The following is a 6,417-nucleotide window of genomic DNA, read 5'->3' as shown; positions in this document are numbered from 1 at the left end:
GAGGGTAAAATATCCAAATCCCTTCCTATCTTTCCTTGAGGAACATTGTTTTTAGACATTTCAATAATTTTCTCACGTATTTGTTGATAAACTGGAGAGCCTTGGCCCGTCTTTACTCCTCAAAGACGCAGCCTTTCCTCGACACTGATTTTGTACCAAATCATGACTACAGTCACCTGTTTCACATCACATTATTATTTAAGTGTTTCACCTCATTATTCACCCTAAATTTCCCCGTCCCAATTTTTTTTGGAATGTGTTGCAGGTCTGAAACGCAGAAATGGATGGATATGAACAAATGAAATTAAGTTGACCAAGAAAACATGAAATATCTCGGGTTCATTCTGTTCATTCAAAGTAAATTTAGAAATCATTGCTTTCTTTTTTAAATTTCATTTTTCACACCACCCCAATTTTGTCTGATTTGGGGTTGTACTTTGATATTGTTTTAGGGTGTGGCAGGGTGGGGCAGTGGTTATCACTGTCACATCACATCAAGAAGGTTCTGGGTTCAAACCTCTCAGTTGACTGGGGTCTTTCTGTGTGGAGTTCTCATGTTCTCTTCGTGTCTGTGTGGGTTTCCTCCGGGTCTCGGGTTTCCTCCCACAGTCCAAACACATGGGTTCATCAATTGGTGACTCTAAATCCCCCAGAGGTGTGTGTGTGTGTGTGTGTGATGGATGTTCTTCTCTGTGTAGCCTTGTGATAGATTAGTGACCCACCTAGGATGAACCCCGCCCCTCACCTGAAGTCAGTTGGGATTGGCTCCAGCTTCACCTGTGACCCTGATGGATAAATGGTAGAGATAATGGATTATAGTTATTTATTTTAATTTAACACACACACACAGGTTTTAAAGTGATAAACAGTTCTGCACTGATGGCATGACGACTTTGTGGACTGTCTCACTGCCTGAGTGAGAAAACTTGTAGCATAACATTTTATTGTACAGCTAACTATCAAGTGAGCATGATACTGAGCTGTTTATGTTTAATAACTCCTGCTAGTTTTATTTAATAGTTTATTTCAGGAAGTTATTTGTGATGTGTTTATGTGCAGCTCACAATCAGCGAATCACAGACTGTAACAGAAGCTTTGGAGAACTCTTTAGTTCCTGAATCCACAGAACTTCTACATTGAAATTTGATTTGATTAAATTTGTGTGTATGTGTGTGTATTGTGTGAACAATAAGTGTGTCTTATTGATGTTTTAAGAAGTTTAGAAGGTGAAGTGAATGTCCTTTAAAGTCTACTTATAACCGAGAGCTGTGTGAGAAACGCCCTGAAGGTGGCAGACACGCCAAAACTGAAGACCTGAAGAACAAATGATCCATTAGGATTAGTATCTACTTTGTCTGTCTGTCTGTCTGTCTGTCTCTCTCTCTCTCTCTCTCTCTCTCTCACACACACACACACACACACACACACACACACACACACACACACACACACACACACACACAGAGTACTGAGTGTAACAGTAATGGTGTCTAGACTGAGTGACTGCTGCTGCTAATCCGGCCGAGTCGAACTGAATCAGGCTGAAACCTGATCAGACACTCGCCGTGTTTTTAAGGAGGCCTGATCAGACAATATTCTCAGTTTGATCCTCTCTCTCTCTCTCTCTCTCTCTCTCACACACACACACACACACACACACACACACACACACACACACACACACACACTCATTGTCCACTGAGTGTTGGATGTGTCACTGAGCCGGAGCACCTCACACCGAGGGCGCTTGTCTATCTCTCCTCTGTCCTGATCGCGGCCGTACTGTTTACAGCAGGAGTCTCTCTCTGAGTCAAATCTTTTTACATGCAGTTAGAAGAAAACATCTAAACTGCACAGTGTGAGGACATGGCTGAGGAAACACATCACATATTACATGTCTTCATGAACCATCAGAGAACACTTGAGTGTGTGTCCACATGATTGATTACAAACTCATCGTGTGTTTATTTTCCCTTTTAACAGCTTCATAAACATCCTTACACAACAGCGCTGTTGACTTCTGGATTGCTCCAAATCACAGGTTTATATTAACACACTTGTTCTGATACATTATCATTTCTATAGTAATGGCTCATTCACAGGGGCGTGTCCAGCAGACGCTCCACTGATGATAAACTGATTACAAATATTCACATGGTGAAGTTTCCAGTAGGGAGAAATGTGTGTGTGTGTGTGTGTGTGTGTGTGTGTGTATGTGTGTGTGTGTGTGTCGCCTCTGGAAGGAGTCTCCAGTGTCAGTGCTGTGTAACAGTCAGAGGTGAAGCTGGAACTGTAAGATCTCTGATGTCTTCAGGACACAGAAGTTTACACTTCTTTACAGTTTCTCAGGAACTTGATGGAACAAGCTATGATTTTTTAATCTGATTAACTTCATGAGAGAGAATAAAGAGGTGAGGGAACAAGTGTTTATCGCTGCTATAACATAAGGAACAACACAAAGTAACTCATTTCACAGATCTTGCACAACATTAAAGTAGCTGTAAATGGATAAAAATCATGATTTGTTGTACTTTAATAAATAAAGAAGGTAATTGTTGGCAAATCACAGTGTTATCAGAGGAATAAAACATGTGGTGATGTACCGTGATAGAAAAGTAATCAAATTCACATCAGCATGTCTCACACGTCGTACTGCTCACGTTCCAAACTGAAAGCTGATAAAGTTCTAAGCAGTTCAAAAAAGTTTTATTTTTCTATGAAAAATCTCAGTTTATATTCTCTGCTTTGTTGTAGTTTGTTTGTTGCTTCTGGACTTTAATTAAAGTCGAGAGGTTTAATGTGTGTATCTCTGTAGTGCTCTAGCTAACAACAGCATTGCCACATGAGCAATAAACCAAAAACAGGAGACTTCAGTTTAACACACACACTGAGAAAGCAAAAATATTCAGTTTCACAGCATTAAAGTTCTTCTGCTCATCCAGTTAAAAAGGTTTTAGTTCTTTAATCCCCGCTAGCATAACGAAAACTTGTATTATATTTGAATAACTTCTTTGATAATCATTTATATTTATAAGTCTTTAGTATTTGTATTTCTTTTTTTCTCGATTTTATTGTAACAGATTTGTGGTGTTTTTTGTTAAACTGTATGCTGCTCTTCCGTCTTCACTAAAGTTACAGAGTGATGTTGCGCAGCTCAGCTAATGTTAGCGATTCGTTTTAGCATTAACACTAACCCTGGAGTTTCTAGCATGACATTCAGGCTAATGTGACTTTCGCTTGTTAAACTCTTAAAACATTATTATACATTTATTTTTAGCTTTACCACAAAGAGTGAAACATGTGTGTGTATTTATCATAAAGCTCACAGCGACATGTAATCGTACACTTTCACTTCCTCCTGGAAATGATGCTGCCTGTAATTAGCGCTCAGGCTAAAGCTAATCTACACTGGATTACTGAACACAGCTGCTTCGAGTTACAGAGAGAGAGAGAGAGATATTGACAGTCAGAGAGACAGACAGAGAAAAAGAGAGACAGACAGACAGACAGACAGACAGACAGAGAAACAGAAAGAAAGACAGAGAGAGAGACAGTCAGGGAGACAGACAGACAGACAGACAGGGAGGCTGCATTATTGATGTATTTCGTAGAATAATTGGAAATGTTTGCAAACACAAAATAATAAATGTTGAGTTTAACACAGTTAATTTAATATACAATATTTAATAAAAACATTTATTTTCTGTACTAAAGAGTAAAACAGAGAAAATAAAGCAGAAGAGACACAATGCTGCAGAAACAGAGAGAAACTCAATCTCCTGATCAGAGTCTTCATTCAGTGTGAGTTTATTTCCTCACCTCCGTCACACAACCTGTCTGTCTGTCTCGCTCTCTCTCTCTTTGTGTGTGTGTGTGTGTGTTAGCATGATTAGCTGACTGTGGGGTAAATCTGCTGGAGCGAGTTGCACTTTGACTTCCTCCTGCTCTATCAGCCTCATCTGAGTGTGCTCAGGGTTTAGGGGCCCTACTAAGTGCCCTCATTAGCTAAGAATGTGTTTACACTCTGTCTTGAGCCGTGACCTGTAATGGTGTACGAAACCCTCTGGTCAACAGTGGATTAGCTAAGAGCATGCTCAAACACACACACACACACACACACACACACTCCTCCCTCGGGCCGACAGTTTACACTGATAACAGCCAGTGCTGCAGCAATTAGCCGCAATTAGCCTCTGTTAATCCCTGATAGAGCAGGTGAATGAAGGGCTCATTAAAGACCAAACACACACACACACACACCTGTGCAGCCCAAAATTACTGATCAAATTCATACATATTTAACCTGAGAATGTGACTCTGTGTGTGTGTGTGTGTGTGTGTGTGTGAGTGACAGCACTGACAATAATGTAAAAGCAGAAGATTTTATCCCAGTGTTTAATTTTAAATTTTCTGGGGCAATGCCAGACTCTGTGCTGGAGGTATTTACTCTCTCTCTCTCTCTCTCTCTCTCTCTCTGTGTGTTTGAAATGCTGTTCTGCTTTGATGTAGGCCTAATAAGGATTGTAAATGTGGATATGCGCCACTTTGATGTGTGTTTCTTCTGGAGAGACACTGTCCAGCTTGAGGGCCTGTGTCTCTCTCTCTCTCCCTCTCTTTCTCACACACACACACACACACACACACACACACACACACACACACACACACACACACACACACGCTGCAGCTGGAGAACTCATGTAAACACCCCTCCCAGACTCAGATCTTGATGTGGCTGAACAGTGTTTCGTGTGCGATGTGGGTTATAACCCTAACCCTTTCTCTCCCACATGCTGCGCAGAGGTGTATAAATTCTGTTCCGTTCAAAAAGGAAAGAAACTGAACTTCCTGCTGGTGTTCCCTGATCCTCAATGAATCTGGGTTCAGCTACCTGATGTGGTGAGAAGTGTCTGCTGTAACCTTCCTACAATGGTGCTTGAAAGTTTGTGAACCCTTTAGAATTTTCTATATTTCTGCATAAATATGACCTAAAACATCATCAGATTTTCACACAAGTCCTAAAAGTAGATAAAGAGAACCCAGTTAAACAAATGAGACAACAATATTATACTTGGTCATTTATTTATTGAGGAAAATGATCCAATATTACATATCTGTGAGTGGCAAAAGTATGTGACCCTTTGCTTTCAGTATCTGGTGTGACCCCCTTGTGCAGCAATAACTGCAACTAAACGTTTGCGGTAACTGTTGATCAGTCCTGCACACCGGCTTGGAGGAATTTTAGCCCGTTCCTCCGTACAGAACAGCTTCAACTCTGGGATGTTGGTGGGTTTCCTCACATGAACTGCTCGCTTCAGGTCCTTCCACAACATTTCCATTGGATTAAGGTCAGGACTTTGACTTGGCCATTCCAAAACATTAACTTTATTCTTCTTTAACCATTCTTTGGTAGAACGACTTGTGTGCTTAGGGTCGTTGTCTTGCTACATGACCCACCTTCTCTTGAGATTCAGTTCATGGGCAGATGTCCTGACATTTTCCTTTAGAATTCGCTGGTATAATTCAGAATTCATTGTTCCATCAATGATGGCAAGCTGTCCTGGCCCAGATGCAGCAAAACAGACCCAAACCATGATACTACCAGCACCATGTTTCACAGATGGGATAAGGTTCTTATGCTGGAATGCAGTGTTTTCCTTTCTCCAAACATAACGCTTCTCATTTAAACCAAAACATTCTATTTTGGTCTCATCCATCCACAAAAAATTTTTCCAATAGCCTTCTGGCTTGTCCACGTGATCTTTAGCAAACTGCAGATGAGCAGCAATGTTCTTTTTGGAGAGCAGTGGCTTTCTCCTTGCAACCCTGCCATGCACACCATTGTTGTTCAGTGTTCTCCTGATGATGGACTCATGAACATTAACATTAGCCAATGTGAGAGAGGCCTTCAGTTGCTTAGAAGTTACCCTGGGGTCCTTTGTGACCTCACTGACTATTACACACCTTGCTCTTGGAATGATCTTTGTTGTTCGACTACTCCTGGGGAGGGTAACAATGGTCTTGAATTTCCTCCATTTGTACACAATCTGTCTGACTGTGGGTGGTAAAAGAGAACAACTGGACTTGCTTGAAGATTCTTGAAGACATTTCACCTGTCATCCGAAAGGCTTCTTCAGTTCTGTCTGACTAATAGGGAGTATCAGGTATTTATCCTCTCATGGATGAAAAGGTCATCTAAGGCCCTGTCCACATGGCAACGGATTCAGGTGAATCCGATACAATTGTTTATCGTTTCAGCCTGGCATCCACACGGCACCAGCATTTTGGGTGCCCCAAAACGCAATCTTTTGAGAACGGGTTCCAGAGTGGAAAGATCTGGCAACGTTGTCGTTGCGAAGTCGTCTGGATGAGTAGAACGGATTTGTTTACGATGACGTCACAACCACATGACTGTGA

At 41.2% G+C, this 6,417-nt stretch overlaps 1 long non-coding RNA gene across 1 annotated transcript in view; it reads right to left on the bottom strand.

Moving 5' to 3' along the window:
- Nucleotides 1–438: 438 nt before the first annotated feature.
- Nucleotides 439–6,417, bottom strand: part of LOC132894827 (uncharacterized) — a 39,321-nt gene continuing 33,342 nt past the window's right edge. The window contains exon 3 of the long non-coding RNA XR_009655679.1: nt 439–785. This is a non-coding gene — a long non-coding RNA (uncharacterized LOC132894827). The remainder of the gene's footprint in view (nt 786–6,417) is intronic.

Source organism: Neoarius graeffei, chromosome 12 (genome assembly GCF_027579695.1).
Source record: "Neoarius graeffei isolate fNeoGra1 chromosome 12, fNeoGra1.pri, whole genome shotgun sequence".
In the NCBI taxonomy this organism is placed as follows: domain Eukaryota; kingdom Metazoa; phylum Chordata; class Actinopteri; order Siluriformes; family Ariidae; genus Neoarius; species Neoarius graeffei.
This window is presented reverse-complemented; position numbering and strand designations above follow the sequence as displayed.